This window comes from Mus musculus, chromosome 15 (genome assembly GCF_000001635.26).
Source record: "Mus musculus strain C57BL/6J chromosome 15, GRCm38.p6 C57BL/6J".
Taxonomy (NCBI): Eukaryota; Metazoa; Chordata; class Mammalia; order Rodentia; family Muridae; genus Mus; species Mus musculus.
This window is the reverse complement of record NC_000081.6, coordinates 78,051,876-78,069,056: the sequence shown is the minus strand read 5'-3', so window position 1 is coordinate 78,069,056 and position 17,181 is coordinate 78,051,876. Positions and strand designations below refer to the sequence as shown.

Below are 17,181 nucleotides of genomic sequence, written 5' to 3'. Positions count from 1 at the left end.
TTCATGGCCTCTCTTTCTTCTATCGTTTATGTACACACATAAACACAACCTTCTTGGTCTGCATAATGTCACTTACATGTGTATGTTTGCAGGACTGACCATCTGGTATTGGGTAACCAATTGGTGTGCTCTCCCTGGGGGAGGCTATCTCTCCCTGACTCAGCAGTCTTTAGTTGCTTGTGGTTCTTTGTCTAAGGCTGAGGCCTGGTGAGCTTTGTCCCATCCATGTCTATGGTTGCTGTCCTTGTCCAGTTCATGTTTAGATGACAGTCCTGTGGGTGGAGACTCCGTGGGTGTAGCGCTAGTAGAAGACACAGTCTCACAGCAAACTTCCTGCTCTTCTGGCTCTTCCAATCAATCTTCCTGTTCCCTCTCCTGCAGCGATCTCTGCAGGAGTTGGGTTGTAGATGTATCAACCCAAAATGTAACTGTAGCCACTCGGGTTTGCATCATCCCCAGTGCACTGGCTACTTTTATGTCACTAGAGAGGAGGGAACCTCAGTTGAGAAAATCCCTCCATAAGATTGGGCTGTAGGCAGGCCAATGGGGTATTTTCTTAATTAGTGATTGATAGAGGAAAGGTCCAGCCAGCCCACTGAGGGTGGGGCCATGCTGGTTGGTGGTTCTGGGTTCTATAAGAAAGCAGACTGGGCAAGCTTGATGAGCAAGCCAGGAAGCAGCACCCCTCCATGGCCTCTGCTTCAGCTCCTGACTTCAGGTTCCTGCCCTGTTTGCGTTTCTATCCTGATGTCCTTTGATGATGAACAGTGATATCAAAGTGTAAGCCAAATAAACCCTTTCTTCCCCGAGTTGCTTTGATGGAGGTGTTTTATCACAGCAGTAAAAACCCCAACTTAAGATGCCCATATTCCTTCATTTCTGTCTCGAATTTTGATTTTTAGCCTCGTGTTTCTAATATATTAGCAAACATTGACAGAAAAGTTATATCCAGAAGAGCTGGCTCTCTGCAGGGCGTCCCATATTGAAATGTGTATTGGGTCTTTTAAGTGGAGCCACAGTGTCATGCTCACGCTTCTTTTCCTGGGAACTTCTCATCCCACAGGATGGCTTAACACTCACAAATGCCCATTCTCACATCAAAGCATCACCCACATCACTACCACCAAGGGAGAAAACAAAGCCCCTCCTACTCTTCTTGCCAATACATATACTTTGAAAACAAATACAAGCCCATGTAATAATGGTACACGGCTCACATTCCTACAGAAACTTTCACTAAAAAGATTCTCAGGCGTTTTGTAAACAGTGGCTAATTAGACTGCTTAACATCCCCAAAAGGGGCCAAGAGATTTGGGGACACTTGTTCATGTTCACTTCTGGGTCCCTGCACAGCTGTTTAAAAACCATACAGCACACAGAACCTGGGACCTTAGACCGCAGAGAAATCACTTAGGATTCTAAGACGCAACAGAAAGCTAGATGTCGGGCAGGCTTCTGGCTTGACATGTGGGTGTGATAGGGAGGAGAGTTGGGTTGTTTCCTATGTCATCAGTCATAGCTGCTTCCCTAGGGTTCAATCTATCCATGGCATGGCATAGTTCTGCCAGGCTTGTCATCCTAGAGATGACCCCATTACCAAGCAACTTTGCCTTAAGGAATGTAACCGAGTTTCTCCCTCTCCCTCCCTCCCCCATTTCTCTTCTTTTCTCTCTTTCTCTCTCTCTCTCTCTCTCTCTCTCTCTCTCTCTCTCTCTCACACACACACACACACACAGAGAGAAAGAGAGAGAGAACACAGAGAAAGAGAGAGACAGAGAGAAAGAGAGAGGCGCTTTTCAGATATTGCTAGGTTCAAGGGAGGTAGCAACTCAGTTTATCTTTGCAACGACTCTTTTGAAAACCTGAACTATAATTATAATTAATCCATCACCACCACCACCATCACCGTCGTCATCATCATCATCATCATTTTACAGGTGAGGAGAGGGAGGTGTACAAAATCTAAGGAATGTATCCAGGATAGGCATAGTGGCACAGTCCTTTAATTCCAGCACTCGGGAAGCAGAGGCAGGCAGATCTCTGAGTTCAAGACCAGCCTTGTCTACATAGTGAGTTCCAGGTCAGTTAAAGTTGTATAGTGAGATCCTGCCTCAAAAACAGAAAGAAAGAAAGAAAGAAAGAAAGAAAGAAAGAAAGAAAGAAAGAAAGAAAGAAAGAAAGAAAGAAAGAAAGAAAGAAAGAAAGAAAGAAAGAAAGAAAGAAAGAAAGAAAGAAAGAAAGAAAGAAAGAAAGAAAGAAGAGAAATGGGGCCCAAAGTCACTCAGCTGCCCATCTGTTTCCCAGAAACCATGTTTCCCCGGGAGAAGCACGTTGGCCTGCTTCAGCACCTTGGAGAGCTCCTTCCGCTGCAACCAGGGCGTTCCAGCTCTGCTGGCTGGGCCCAGGAGCAGGCAGGACCAAGCAGATGTTTTGTTTTGTTTTTCATCTTCTCCTACTAGGATTGAGCTTTTGTGAGCAAGAACTAGCTGTGACGCTTTCAGACCAAGGGAACCAGCCAGCTCCAGCTGAGACTGGTCACTTCTGCTTTTCCCTTTCTCAGGAGTTTCAGAGGTCTCAGGCCCCAAAGTTAATGGATTTCAAGGCTGACTTTGGTTTCTCCATTGCATGTGGGCATGCCCTTTTCTCACCATCACTTTCCCACGACAATCACACCTTTGCCAAAGGGGCCACTATGTGCCTCTTCTGATTGCCCTGCAAAAGGGGTAGGGTAAGGAAGAGCTGGGCTCTGAGTCTGTGCTACCTGGGGAACTCTCTCAAGGTTTGATCTTGGGCAAGGTTCTTAAGGTTTTTAATGTCCGGTTTTTTAAGTCTGTGCAAGGAAGCTAGTGATGGTAACTGAATGGTGAGATTATCCTGAGGCTTAAATAAGGCCTTATGATTAGAGAGCATGTTTTAGTTAGGGGGGAAATGGGGTGCAGAAATGCCCCTTATGAATAGTAATACCCTGTACCTGGTAAACACACATATACATACACACACACACATGAGCACACAGGCACATACATATATGCATGCAGGCACTAATACACACACACACACACACACACACACACACACGCATGCATATAGGCACTAATACACATACACACATGCACACACACATACACCATACACCATACACACACACACACACACACACACACACACACACACACACACTGCCTTGAATGCTTCCTCCCCAGCTCTCACATAGCACAAGCAACTGTACAGGCCACTGGCCTCCTGCTGGTGTTTGCTTCTCCTCTGGTCCTGACCTTCCCTCCTGATTGACATTCTTCGATCCCGACTCCCTGTGACTTTTATTGTCTATGTCACAAAAGATCACTGTGTGAGACAGATGGAGAGAGATAGATCTTTAGAGTCAAAGAAGCCAAGCCCGGCAAGCTTTGTCTGTTGCTGTGGCCCTCGAAAGAAAGACACGGACAGCATAAGGTGTGAGCCTAGGGTTCATGAAATAGTTACTGTAATAAGATTAGTAGGCAGATAGACAGATGAGTGATAGATGACAGAAAGATAAAGGATGTATGGATGATAAACAGGTAGGGAAAGAAAGGAAGGAAGCAGAGAAGGGAGAATGGAATGAAAGGGGGATTGGAAAAAGAAAAGGAAGCAGGGTCGCGGAAATGGGAGCGAGAAGGCAGAAAGGATGGGTGAGTGGAGAATGAGGGAGGGAGGAAAGGATGTAGGGATGCAGGGAGATAGGAAGAAAGGAAAGAAGGGAGGGGGAGAAGAGAGGCGGAGAAAGTCCCAGGTGGCTTGCACAGCCTTAGACATCTGTTCTCTTTGTCACATCTGTCCCTGGCTGAGACTCAGAGGGGCCTGGGTAGAGTGGACGGGACTCACCTACCCTGCAGCTTTACTCTAGTGACACAGTTATAGCTGCCAGCACACTGCTAATCACCCAGAATCACAGGAGCCCTTGCTAGGCAGCCAGGCTGAAGAAATCTTGGGGACTCCAGGATCTTGGGGACCATCCTCTTTGGGGTACAGGCTACCTTCCCCCCTTCTAGGACCGGTCCTCATTATCAAGATGGCCACCCTAGGTCGCAGCCCCAAAGAACAAGCAGGCATTTACGGGTGCAGTGGAAAAAATAGTAGTAAAATTAGTCCCTGCAAGGCGTGCCCTCCTAGCTCTGGGACCCAGCCTGAAAGCAGAACCAGCCGTGCCTCAAGAGAGAAGGATCCAGCTGAGTGGGCTGGGTCCTTCCCTGGGCTACAGCAAAGGCTCCAACACTATAAGTCAGTTGTGACAAGTTACTGGGCAATGCAAATGTGCTGAGTCAGGAAGGAGGAGATGAGTTCGAATCCCCATCCCTGGCATAGCAGCTAATCTCCAAACCCTCACCAGCTGGGCCCATTATGCATTTCAGCCCTCCAATTCCCAGGCTTCTGATTTTAGAAGACACACTCTCCTCTCTCCCCTGCCTCCCCGGGTCTGTCAGCCTTGGACTCAAGATTTTAACACCTTCCCAACTTGGACTGAGCTTCCCTTCCGGTTTCTGGAGGGAATCCAGTCTGGGCTCTTCTTTGTCTCAGCAGGTGTGGTACAAACAGCAATCGCAGCCAGGCAGGGAGCACTTGTCTTCCTCCCTCCTCAGGAGCTTTTCCAGCTCTGGTCTTGTTATAAGAATCTTGCCTCGGAAGCCTCCCTGGGAATAAGCAGGCGTTTTCTGAGTGCCTCTAAAGATTAAGCCAATGAAATAAAAATTCATTTCTGAGACATAAACTAAATGGCCAGGGTTTTCCGTGGAAATGCTGGCACGGGGGCCGAGGCGCAGCAGCCCTCTGGTTGACAGTAATTTGCCGCAGTGAGCCAGGCAGTCCCAAAGCCAGCCGATAGACAAGACATCATCAAATACTGCATCTGAATTCTGTTCGTATTATAAGAATGAAAAGGGTAATGTAATTCAATTGCCTGGAGAATCAGCACACACAGAGACACAAACAGAGCTGGCCAGAGGCAAGATTGCTTAGCAAGTGATGTTGGTCCACAGGGCCCCTGGCTTGCTTTCTCTGGACACCCACTAGGTCTCTTTTTCCAGGAGTTTGGTGTGAATTTAACTTTTTTTGTGTATCTGTTCGTGTTTGTATCTGTATGTTGCTGTGTGCGTGTGAGTGCAGGTGCCTTTGGAGGCCGGGGGGCATGACATCCCTCAAAGCTGGCAGTTGGTATGAACCACCCAATACGGATGCTGGAAATTGAACTTGGGCCCCCCACACAATCAGTAGGGAGTCTTAATCATCCTGAGCCATCTCTCCAGCCTCTGGTATGGATTTAACACAGCAGGTTACCCTTCCACAGGGAGCATGCTTCTTAAACAGCCTCCTTAGTTTGATACGAAGGGATTAAAACCTCACATGCAGAGCTGGGAAGGTGGTGCCATCACTAGGCTATTTTCCACACAAGCATGAAGATCTAAGTTGGATCCCTAGGACCCACATTAAAAATTTGGGCATGATAGTGTGTGCTTATAATCACAGGGCTAGGGACACAGGGACAGGTGCGTGGATACCTCAGAGGTGCTGGCCAGCCAGTTCAGCTTAGCAAGTTCAAAGCCAGTAAGAGACCTTGTCTCACAAATAGATGGACAACATTCCTGAGGAACAAAACCCAAGATTGATTCCTGGCCTCTCCACTCATGCACACACAACATACACATACACCGCCATGAACAGCCATTCACACACATGAAAACATATCAAATACCTACCATGAACCAGGCACCTCCTCACAAATATCATCGGGCTTAAATGCACTTAAATATATAATAATGATATAATTATTCATTCATACAAAAGCATTTATTTCCCATTCTGGGGTACACACCTGTAATCCCTGCACTTGGAAACAAGTAAATGAGCTTTGAGAAATGGCCTGTGAGGAAGACATTCCAGAGTAGCATAATTGCAGCAGGCAGAAGCATCCTGGGAACCCTCGGTATATATTGAGGCGACTGGGGAGAGGGGGAGTGGAAAGAGGGGGGAGAGAAACGGAGCGGAGGACAAGGCAGAAGGGGGAGGTTTGTGAGCTGAGTTGGGGAGTCTGGTAATAACACTGAACAGAGCTGTCTGTTGGGGACCCTCGAGGTAAAGGTGCAGCTGAATGCTTAGGTGTCACTCTGTGGGGTACCTTTACGACCCTACCCTGAAGATGGGGAAACTGAGGCACAGGAAGGAGACGCAGCTACCAAGGGCAATTGAGCCCCCACGGGCCGCCTGCTGCAGAGTGCTGGCTGTCTTAGCTGTCACAAGCTTGTGTCTCTCCACGTGATGGAAGGGCCTGCTCTTCATCAAGGGGATAGGCAGAGGGAGGGTTTCTGGAGGTGGAGATCTCTCAGTCCTCCCGCTGGAAGCGTTCCAAGAAGGAATAGGAATAGCCAGCCGTCAGTAGCTCTTCCAAGGGTGCTGTGGCGTTCTCTCTTCTCCCACACAGCCCGCGCCTGTTCTCAGAGCAGCCGGGGAGGATACTGCTGCTGATACCATGTCCTACACTTGGCGGCAGGTGCAGCTGCGCGGTCAGGTCCCAGCATGGGCCTGGGTTGAGGCCCCCAGTATTTGAGTTCCTCCTTCCACTTGGGCTTCCTCCATCTGTTTACCTTGAGAGACTGAGTGGAACTGGAGTCGAGAGACTGAAGCTCACCCTGGTTGCTGCCTATTCAAACCGCCGATGCACATAACTTCAAAACCACTGTAGAGAGTCCACGCAGGACTTCATCTCTCTCAGGAGTGCCGCAAGGAGCTTCCTAGCCAAGGTGGGCAGCAGCTCCTTGGGGTGGTCTTAGGCTGCCCATCTCTTCTTTTTTTAATATTTTTATTAGGTATTTTCCTCATTTACATTTCCAATGCTATCCCAAAAGTCCCCCATACCCTCCCCCCCTCCACTCCCCTACCCACCCAATCCCACTTTTTGGCCCTGGCGTTCCCCTGTACTGGGGCATATAAAGTTTGCATGACCAATGGGCCTCTCTTTCCAGTGATGGCCAACTAGGCCATCTTCTGATACATATGCAGCTAGGGACATGAGCTCTGGGGTACTGGTTAGTTCATATTGTTGTTCTACCTATAGGGTTGCAGTTCCCTTTAGCTTCTTGGGTACTTTCTCTAGCTCCTCCATTGGGGGCCCTGTGACCCATCCAATAGCTGACTGTGAGCATCCACTTCTGTGTTTGCTAGGCCCCGGAATAGTCTCACAAGAGACAGCTATATCAGAGTTCTTTCAGCAAAATCTTGCTAGTGTATGCAATGGTGTCAGCGTTTGGAGGCTGATTATGGGATGGATCCCTGGATATGGCAGTCTCTAGATGGTCCATCCTTTTGTCTCAGCTCCAAACTTTGTCTCTGTAACTCCTTCCATTTTGTTCCCAATTGTGTCCACACTTTGGTCTTCGTTCTTCTTGAGTTTCATGTGTTTCGCAAATTGTATCTTATATCTTGGATATTCTAAGTTTCTGGGCTAATATCCACTTATCAGTGAGAACATATCATTTGAGTTCTTTTGTGATTGGATTACCTCACTCAGGATGATGCCCTCCAGGTCCAACCATTTGCCTAGGAATTTCATAAATTCATTCTTTTTAATAGCTGAGTAGTACTCCATTGTGTAAATGTACCACATTTTTTGTACCCATTCCTCAGTTGAGGGGCATCTGGGTTCTTTCCAGCTTCTGGCTATTATAAATAAGGCTGCTATGAACATAGTGGAGCATGTGTCTTTCTTACCAGTTGGAACATCTTCTGGATATATGCCCAGGAGAGGTATTGCGGTATCCTTCGGTAGTACTATGTCCAATTTTCTGAGGAACTGCCAGACTTATTTCCAGAGTGGTTGTACAAGCTTGCAATCCCACCAACAATGCCCATCTCTTCTTAAGGACCTAACCAATCCCCACGGTGGGTCTCAGCTTTGTACATCTGTACTAGGAGTCGGGAGATGCTGAGCAAATAGCAGATTTAAGAAACCCTGCCAGCTCCTACCCCACACGATGGGGGAGAGATGCTCCCAGACCTCCATTAGTCCCCATCTGGGGGGGGGGTCTCTGGAAACTTATGTAGAAGTGGCAAAGATGGAGGCAGGGATGGAGGGTAGGAAAGAAGAGCGGATAGAGGAGGGTATGGTCACCTGGACATAAACAGAAGAAAAAAGACTTCATGTGTCCTCAAGGAGGAGGAGGAACAGAAGGCTACACACAGGTGCGCTAGGCTCAGGGCCACCATAGGTCCTGCCTTGTTCTTGCTCTGACCCACCTCAACCACCTGCCTCAGTCGTACCTAGTACCTACTCGGTTGCAGGAGCTGGTGACACCCCCTCCCCTGTCTCAGTAGACTTGTGCCCCACCAACTTGAGCACTAACATTCTGCAGGAACCTCTGCAGCCCCTTCTCTAAGGTGCACCCTGCCTGTAGAAGCTTTCCCACTCAGGGAACTACAGGTTGGCCAAGTAAGATGGAAACTGAGGCCTTTTAATGAGAATGGCCCCATAGTTAGTTCCCAGTCTGTGATACTACATGGGGAAGGATTAGGAAGTGTTGCCTCATTGAAAGAAATGTGTCACTAGAGGTGGGCTTTTGGTTTCAAAGGCCCAATCTGCGGCCTCTCCCTCTCCCTCTCCCTCTCCCTCTCCCTCTCCCTCTCCCTCTCCCTCTCCCTCTCCCTCTCCCTCTCCCTCTCCCTCTCCCTCTCCCTCTCCCCCTCTCTCTCCCTCTCTCTCCCTCTCTCTCCCTCTCTCTCCCTCTCTCTCCTTCTTTCTCTCCCTCTCTCTGTCTCTCTCGCTTCCTCCTCTTTCCTCCCCTCCCTCCTTCCCTCTCTCTTTCTCTCTCATTCCCTCACTTCCCCATCTCTTTCTCTCTCTCCCTTCCTCCCTCCCTTCCTACCTCCTTACCCCCTTCTCTCCCTCCCTGCCCCCTCTCTCTCCTACCATTTTTCCACCATTAATGTCATGGACGCACCCTTTGAAACTGTAAGCAACCCCTCCCCCCCCCCCCCCCCCGCCAGTTGAATGCTTTCTTCTATAAGCTGCCTTGGTCATGGTGTCTCTTCAGATATCACCATTTTCTCATTCTACTAATGAGATGACCAGATAAGTAAAGTGACTGGCCCACTGTCACACAGCTCTATAACAAGGTCCACAGACCAAACTTGGAAGACCTGAGTGGGAGATGGAAACTAGGGCTCTTGACCTTCGGTGTCTCCCTATCTGCTGTATCCATCCGGAGCTGCTGGTGGGCTGGCACGTTTTCCTCAGCCACTTTTACATCTTCAACACCCAGTTGGTGCTTAGTAAATATTGATGGAAATGACTCAGGGGTGAATAAATGGAAAACTGCATTAGGAGAAACTGGATTCTATAAATACACTCGTGGGCACCACACTGCCACAATCCCGAGGAACCAAGGATTCATTCAACAAACTTCTCAAATGCTCATTGAAAGTCTGTCATGTGCCATGCAGGGGGTGGGGAGCAGGAGGTGCCACGCTAGTCCCTAACCTTGAGGGGCTCTAGAGAAGACCAAATGCAAACAGGGGTGAGGCTGCAAAGAAAAAGACAGCAGGAAACAATAAAAAAAAATTACTGGCAGGGGCTGGGGGGCAGACCCCAGAGGCTCAGCGCATGCTCAGCATGTGCAAAGGCCTGGAATCCACTCCCGGCACCAAAGGAGGAGGGAGAGGAGGAGGGAGAGGAGGAGGGAGAGGAGAAGGGAGTGGAGGAGGGAGAGGAGGAGGAAGAGCAGGAGAGAGAGGAGGAGGGAGAGGAAGAGATGGTGCAAAGCAGGAGGGTGAGAGGAAGAGGTGGTGAGGATGAGGGAGAGGAAAATGATGAATCAGAGGAAGAAGAACAGGTGAAAAGGAGGAAACACAGGAACAGCCAGAGGAAAAGGTGAAAGAAGGGGAAGAAACGAGAGAGAAAAGGGGGCAGGAAGAGATGAAGATAGAATACGGACTTTGAGGGAAAAGGTATGATTGGAAAATGAGGTCCAGGGACATATGCATTTGTGTGTGTTTGTGTGTGTGTGTGTGTGTGTGTGTGTGTGTGTGTGTGTGCGCACGCGCGCATGTGTGTGCATATGTGTGCAAGTATGTCTGTGTGTGTGCCTGTGTGTATGTGTGTGTATGTGCATATGTGTGTGCGTGTGTGTGTGCAAGTATGTCTGTGTGTGTGTTCCTGTGTGTATGTGTGTGTATGTGTGCATGTGTGTGTGTGTCTGTGTGCCTCTGTGTGTGTGTCTGTGTGTGTCTGTGTGTGTGTGTGTGTGCGCGCACGCGCACATACTTGGGTGAATGTGTGTGCTTGTGCATGTGCCACAGCATGTGTGTGGAAGTCAAAGGGTAACTCTGTGGCCAGTTCCTCCCACCTTTACTTGGGTTCCAGGAATGAAACTCAGGTGACCAGGTTAGGAGAAAAGAGGCTTCGTCCATCAAGCCACCTCGCTGGTCCTCGGAGACATTCTTCAAGTAAGAAAAAATAAGTCATAAGTTGAGTAAGAGTCACCGAGGAGAAAATTGGGAAAAGTGTGCAGGTCAGAAGGAATGCCATCTATTGAGGCCTTAAGACAAAGCAACATTCTTGGCACCTGCAAACAGCTACCAGAAGTACACTGTGGTCAGAGCAAGAATGGGCAGATGGGGGGAGGGTAGGAAAGGAGGGTGCAGAGCCCAACAATGCATAGCTTCTGGGTCCATTGTAAGAGTTTGGGGTTCTAGCCTCACTCAGTGAGAAGCCTTTGAAAAATAGGAGGCAGGGAGGTGAGCCACACTGATTGTCCAGGAGAGGTACTCCTCCTGCTTATGGTTTCCTGGTGGTCTCCCAAAGCAGTGAGGAGAGAGAGGCAGACCTGAGACCTCTGCTGCTAGCAGGCTATCGAACACAGTGATGACAGTAGCGTTGCTCTCCCAGAAAGGAAAGGCTGTGTGGATATGGCAGATGGGTGTGATCTTCAATCCCCACCCCACCCCCGCCCACCTTTACTGGCAATGTGATCTGAGGCAGGTCATTCGCCCTCATCAGGAACATGAATACAGAGAGCCCTCCCTGAGAGGTGCTTATCAAACTGAACTGGTGGCTTATTGAGACACACACACACACACACACACACCCCAAGCAAGCCACTGCCAGATACAGGCAATCTGACCTCCCTCTGCCTCCTGACTTCTGACCTCTACAGCATCAAGAAAATCTTCAAGGGAAATAAATAAACTTGGCTGGAGAGATGATGGTAAAGCGATGGCCATGCAAGTGTAAGAATCTGAGTTCTAACCCCATCACCTACACACACACACACACACACACACACACACACACACAGAGGCACAATGCCGGGAAGGTGGAGACAGGAGACTCCCCTAGAGCTTGCTGGCCAGCCAGTCAAGTTGAATCAGTGACTCTAGATCAGAAGGAGACTTCAGAAAATAAGTTGAAGAACAATACAGAAGACATCCACCATTGACTTCAGCCTCTACATACATGTGCACAACTAGGCATGCATAGTTGCACATCCATGTGCGTGCCATACACTCACACAAACATGCACACACAAAATAAACTCCTCCCACATCCTGTGTGCCAAGGGAAAAGTGCACACAGCCCACACCACCTGCCAGTCATGTGCCACAAATACCTTATACCAGTGACCATAGCCTCTAGCCACTTAGCAATAACTCAGTCCCTGGGCACCGTCGGGAACGGGGCCAAATCAGATGGATCTCTATTGTTTTCTTGAGAGACACTGAAGGTGTAAGTCAATCACCTGACCCTAATAAGAGCTTTTTATCACTTGACAGCAGCCACTGAGCCTGCGCTGAGCTCAGCCTTAAGGCCACCCAGGCTGCCTCCCAAGACAGATGCTCCAAAAGCCAGAAGGTGCCACATGAGCCCTGGCACCAGAGCCTCACACAGCAGATGTTGTCACCTTCAGCACTGGCCAGATCAGGACATTAACACCCTGGATGTTAATCCCTGGGTCCTTGCCAGCCCACAGGGACTGGCTATGCTCTCTGCTGTTGATGACAAGGTCCATTGGAGGGGTTGAGAGAGGGTCTTGAATTCTAGGCCCCCACTTCTTGCCATACCTGTTTAAGACCTGAGATTTCCCAGTCTTTTGGCATTAGGAATGCCTGTCCATATCACTAAGGCTTGCTGTTACAACTGAGACCCAGAAAATGAAATGTCTTACTCAAGGAACTAAAACACATCTGCAGGAGCCAATTGAATACAAATGTACTCAGAGCTCGGGAGCTCGTTAAATAAGAGCTAAGCTCCACAAGAGTCCAGGAGACGGCACAGCCACAAATGACTAGTTTCGGCTCAAATTCAGCATCACAGCTGTGATCTGGCACCCCAACACCTCACATCTAGAGGTAGGATGCCCAGGCTACACTTTAGGGGACAGAGGTTTGCTAATGACTGGCTCCTCCCTTTACCACACACCCCAATCTACCTCTCCTCCCCTGTTCAGACTGGGTAAGCTGGGTCCCCAAGCAGCCTGGCTGACCTCCAGATGGAAGAGGGCTGTCCCAGGGTAGCTGAGTTGATAAAGAAAGCAAGGACATGGAGGTGAGAGCCTGGGGTGGGTGCCCGTGGAAGAAAGGGCTCAGAGAGGGTCACTCAGGGAATGGCAGTTCTCCGTCATGTGGACTGTGAGGAAGGAACGTTGAGGAATGAAATGGTTTGAGAGCAGATGGAGGCTCAGGCTTGTAAGTGTAGGTCTTCTTGTCTAAGAGTCATGAAAGGCCATGGGGAGACTGAGAGGTGAGAAGCGCTGGTGGTGAGGAAATCTGATTTGATCTCGACTGTGCCAGAGAGGATCCTGGAGGAAGGAGGATCCCAGCTGGGAAGTTTAGCCACTGTGGCAGTGTGGGACCATGGCAACAGAGATCAAAGAGTCGGGTGGGGGGGCGGGACTTAAAAAGCATGCAAGGTCTGATAGATTGGACACAGGGAAGAAGGAAAGCAGGGATCCAGGAAAATTCCCACAATCCTGATTTACACTGGGATGAGGAGACCAGTGGCATCCGGAGAGGAGAACGTTCTGTGTGATGGGGCAAGAGTATGAGAGTTAATATTATCGGCCTGCTGGGATCTAGAATCACCTATAAGACAAACCTCTGGGCAAGCCCATGAGAGATTGTCTAGATTAGGTTAACTGGGGTGGGAGACCCACCTTAACTGTGGGTGCATCCTTCCCTGAGCTGGGCTGAGCAAAAGGGAGAAAGCTGATTCACATTCATCCCTCTGCTTCCTGCCAGCCCGTGCAACGTGACCGGCTTCCCCCACTGTTATGGACTGTGTGCTCTCAGACCGAGAGCCAAAGTAAACTTACCCTTCCTTAGGTTGCTTTGGTCAGAGTATGTCGCCACAACCATGAGAGCAGTAATTGATACAAGCTAGCGTATGCCTTTAACAGCACTTGGGAGACGGCAGCAGGTGGATCTCTGTGAGCTGGAGAGCAGCTGATCTACAACGGCAAGTGTCAAGACAGCCAGGGCTGCACAGGGAGATCAGATCTCCAAAGGAGAAAATAAAAACCTAAGGATACAGAAGGGAACATGGTCAAGCAATATGGATGCCAGGCCACTTTTAGGATGTTTGTGAGACCCCAGTGACATACAAGCAGACATCCTGTCTTAGTTTGGGTTTCTATTGTTGTAAAGAGACACCATGACCTAGACAACTCTTATAAAGGGCAGCATTTGATTGGGGCTGGCTTATAGGTTCAGAGGTTTAGTCCATTATCATCAAGGTAGGAAGCATGGCAGCATCCAGGCAGGCATGGTGCTGGAGAAGAAGCTGAGAGTTCTACATCTTGATCCAAAAGCAGCCAGGAGAAGACTGTCTTCCAGGCAACTAGGAGGAGGGTCTCAAAGCCCACCCCCACAGTGACACACGTCTTCCAACAAGGCTACACCTATTCCAAAAAGACCACACCTCCTAATGGTGCCACTCCCTGGATCAAGCATATTTAAACCACCACACACCCTAAGGGACGAAGAGCTATAGAGTAGAATTGGAAAAATCAGGTCTGTGACTATGACATAAGAGTTGGTCATTGGTGTGACCATAATTAAGATGGGGAACTGCTTCTGCTCAGTGAGGTTTGTTAGGGACATGGCACATCCAAGGGACAGACCACAATCCACTTATGTATCCTCTCCCCATTGGCCATCTGAGTTGCTTCTGTCTTTTGACATTATAAAACAGCTCAATAATGAGCACCCTAGTCCCGTTTATAGCCTTTTCCATATTCTAGGTTAATTTTCTAAGGAGCCTACATCACTAACATGGTTAGCAATGAATATCTGCTAGGGGGATGAATACATCATGCTCATTCTTCTGAAAATGTAATAGAAATTCTTTCTAGATTGCCCATTATCTGTGGTGGCCCATGTAGCTGCTGTCTTCTGCTGTCTGGCTGATTTATGAAGTCTTTCCTAACTGACCACAGGAACCTCCTTCCTCTGAATTCTAATGGTTATTACTGGAGACACTCACTCTGACCTTGTCCTGCAGAAGCCTCGTGTCTTAGAATACACACACACACACACACACACACACACACACACACATAAGACAGTTTCCTTGTCATGAAAAGGACAGGGAATAAGAAATAGGGCCCTGCTTTGTGTTTTGTGTGTGTGTGTGTGTATGTGTGTGTGTGTGTGTGTGTGTGTGCATGTTTGTGTGCATGCAAGTACATGTATGTGTGCATGGATGTGGAAGCCACAGAACAATCACGCCTCAAGGATGGCCCTCTTACTTTTAAGACAGAGTCTCTCCTTGGCCTGAAACTCACCGCACAGGGTAGACTAGCAGGCCAACGAGCCCAAGGATCCATTTGTTACCATCTCCCCAGTCCTGGGACTACAAGAGAATGCCACATGCCAGCTTTGGTTTTATCTGTTTGTGTGTGTGGTGTGCATGTGTGTGCATGAACACACATGTGTTTGTGTGCGTGTGAAGGCCCAAAGCCAATGTCACAATCAGTTGCTCCTCCTCCTTTTTCCCTGAGGTAGATTCTCTCAGTCAACCCCAGGGCTTGCTGAGACGGCTAGTCTTGATAGCCAGGTTGTCACTTCTATCTTTCCAAGCTAGAATTACAAGCAGGCTGCCACACCTATTAGCAAGCATTCCATATGGGCTTTGGGGATTTGAACCCTGGCTCTCGTGCTTAAGAGGCAGACGCTTAAACTGCTAAGTCACCTTCCCAGCCTACTAGCCAGCTTTTTTGATATTCCAAAGAAAAAAAGGTATTTTAATGTGTTTGTCTGGTGCTTGTGGAAGCTGGATGAGGGTGTTAGATCCCCTAGTACTGAAGTTAGACATCTGTGAGCCACCTTGTGGGAGCTGGGAATGGAGTCTGGGTCCTTAGGAAGAGCAGCCAGTGCTCTTAACCACTGATCCTTCTTTTCAGCTCCTTGACTTTTAATGTGACTTCCGCGGACTTAACTCATCCCTGTGCAAGCGAGGCAAGCACTTTACCAACCAAGCCATCTCCCCGGCCTCTTTCCTGTGTTTCTGGAATCCCCTTCAGAGATCAGCAAAACACTGTATAAGTTTATGTGGACTGACTATTGTGAATATTAAGCAAGAAGCTTGGAAGCACCCCCTCCCCCCGCTATAAACCCAGGTCTGCCTGGGGGCTCTAAACACAAAGAGTTTCATGCACTGTTTTTCAGAGGTATCAGAGTGAGGACATCTTTTATAACAACCAAGTTCCTAGACTGCAGTGCTCAGTACACACATTTAATTCTTACTTTAAGTCCAAACAGGGACCTCTTCAAGCATAAGTTCAGAGACATGTGGCTTTCAGTCTTGAGACGCCACTGTCGTTATCACATGACTTCAGAAGTTGCCATGACCCTCTTCCTCAAGCCAGAAGGGAAAGAGAAAACTGGTCACACCAGAGTGGCCCTTGAGGGCCAGGCCTGGAGGTGGCACACAACTTCCACAGCCCACTAGCCAGGATTCAGTTCAGTATGCATGGCTGTAAGGGAATGTGTAAAGTGATCCATCTGAACATGAGAATGTAAGAGAAGCAGATTTGGGTGACCCACAGTAAGGGAAATGGGTTTGAGTGATTCAGTCTCCCTGGCTCTCTCAAAGGTAGGAGCCAAAAATAAGCTGTTCAATGAGTAGCCTGCCGGTGCTTAGCCTGTGTGATGCAGAGCTGGGACCTAACCCCTGACTCATCTGAGCTAAAGTCAGTGTTTCGCCTACTGTATACACACTACTGACTAGTGACTAGTGACTATCGTCAGCCCTGTCCTGACCTAAACCTCCTTGGCGCTTGTTTAATTCTGTGTTTAACCCCTCTTCAGACTCCAGTGAGCATGTCAGGCAGTCCCCACTCGGAGACTCAGCTGTGGTTTGCAGACATGTCCTCCGCTTCTGGGGTGCTCTCCTTCAGTGAGTCCATTCGCTCATTGGCATACCCTTGCACCACATAGGCACGTGTTCCTGTTCGTAAGCCCAAGCCTTATGAACTTGACATATTCCGATGCTATGGCTTCTATCTGGAGTAAATTAAAGCTCTTAAAATGTCAGAATGTTTTCAGTTCATTTGACATTCTCACCATAGGTCAAACTGCCTCGGAAACAGATGTGTCTAAACGGCCGTCTGCCCGTATCACTCAGAACAGCATTTCAAGAAGTTTGGGATGTGTACTGATCTGAGGCCTGTCAACATCAGTCATCCTGTTTGGATCTATTCCCTTATAAACTTTTGACATCCGTTCTCTTTGCCACTGATTGGGTACCTGGAGACTCCAAATGGAGCTTGGGAAGTCATTGTTACTTCCTATTGCTTTGTAAACACAGACTCTGGGTGGTGGTGGGGAAAATTAGTCCATTTTATTTATTTTTCTGTACAATTTGAAGTATGGGGCAGTGTGAAGGCCAGAGGATCACTCACAGTAGTCAGCTGTGTTTCCACCATGTGGGTCCCAGGAATTAAACTTAGGTCATCAGTCTTGGCAGCAAGCATTTTCTGGGCTGAGCCATCTCCCCTGCTTCATCCCTGCGATCTTACAGCTTGGGAAAATAATGACTTTGATAATTCTGGTCGTAGTCACCCTGGGTGGAAGCTGAAGGTGTAGGTGCATTCGGCAAGTTCCCCAACCTCACAAAGCAGATGTTTCACTGGGACAAAGAATGAATGTAAAGATAGATAA

The 17,181-nt window shown here is 48.6% G+C and overlaps 1 protein-coding gene and 1 long non-coding RNA gene across 3 annotated transcripts in view; one reads left to right on the top strand and one right to left on the bottom strand.

Annotated features, from left to right (window-relative positions):
- The window catches only part of Cacng2 (calcium channel, voltage-dependent, gamma subunit 2), a 128,302-nt gene that overhangs the window by 51,164 nt on the left and 59,957 nt on the right, over positions 1-17,181 (top strand). The window lies entirely within an intron of this gene.
- The window catches only part of Gm46520, a 39,702-nt gene continuing 39,480 nt past the window's right edge, over positions 16,960-17,181 (bottom strand). Inside the window, exon 4 of the long non-coding RNA XR_003951457.1 lies at positions 16,960-17,149. This is a non-coding gene — a long non-coding RNA (predicted gene, 46520). The remainder of the gene's footprint in view (positions 17,150-17,181) is intronic.